The following is a 1,139-nucleotide window of genomic DNA, read 5'->3' on the forward strand; positions in this document are numbered from 1 at the left end:
CCATAGATGCATAGAAGATATTATCAAAACACATTTTGATCAAGTACAACTTCTATTCATATTCTTCACAAGAGAATATAGGCATGTAAGGAATTTTAAGATGTTAATCTTATAGTTGCATAGGACGATTCTTATCGAGTTCTATGGAATAGAACGATTCCTATGGATCTAGTCTGCAACATATGATACGATTCATTCTAGAAAGAGATTCTATTTGTCGTAAGTAATAGTGGTTTAGCGGAGACTCGTGTTACAATCGAATTGATATCATATTTGAGTAGGAGCGATAAAAAATAACAACATAAAACAACGAAATAGTGGGAAAATCAAACATTCATCGTTATATATAAAACATTTAAGAATGTTTTAGCATTTATATAGTGACCTCTACCCAACTATTATAAATGATCCCGAGATCCAAATTCATATCAATTCAGGCATGGTGAGTCGATTCATCCCTAATCAATATAACTCGGTGGATTAACTCTTTAATCGATTCTACTTCTAGAACTCTCGGTCGATAAAATTACTTTAATATTTATCTTAAGCCCGGAACACATGCGGCTACGGTCGCGAATACTTCCGTTGAGCTCAATCCAAATTTTGATGTAGTAATAATTTACCACCCACTTACCCAACGTAACAAGTTTAGCGCCCCGGTGAGCCGAGCCTACTTCCTTATGAAATTGGGATTCATGGTTCTACAATTTGGTAAGGCTAATTCTCAATTATTATTTAGTGAGAGGTCTTGTCAATTTATTATCTATCTCGTTTTAGGTGAACTAAAGCGGTGAATTAGCGATAATTATAATTGACACGGTCGATGATTCGATAAAAAACTGATATGCATGTTTAGTTATGGCGATTTGGCTATCCATGCAAACATATAAAACAAACGCAAAGCAAAACGATAAAATCCTAGTATGGCCTTCCTAAAATAGTAAATCTAATCAACTTTTTACAAATTCGTAAACCAACTCCGTTGGTCCCTTGAACTTCATATGGCACGCACTTCAAGGCAACACCGTCTTTGTCGGAACGTCTTTCCGAATGGCACCGGCTTCAAGGAACTCCAGGATAAATAAATTACATAGCTTTTCTACTTTATACATTCATTATAAAAAGAAAAACAAAATAAA

Source organism: Silene latifolia, chromosome Y (assembly GCF_048544455.1).
Source record: "Silene latifolia isolate original U9 population chromosome Y, ASM4854445v1, whole genome shotgun sequence".
NCBI classification, from domain to species: domain Eukaryota; kingdom Viridiplantae; phylum Streptophyta; class Magnoliopsida; order Caryophyllales; family Caryophyllaceae; genus Silene; species Silene latifolia.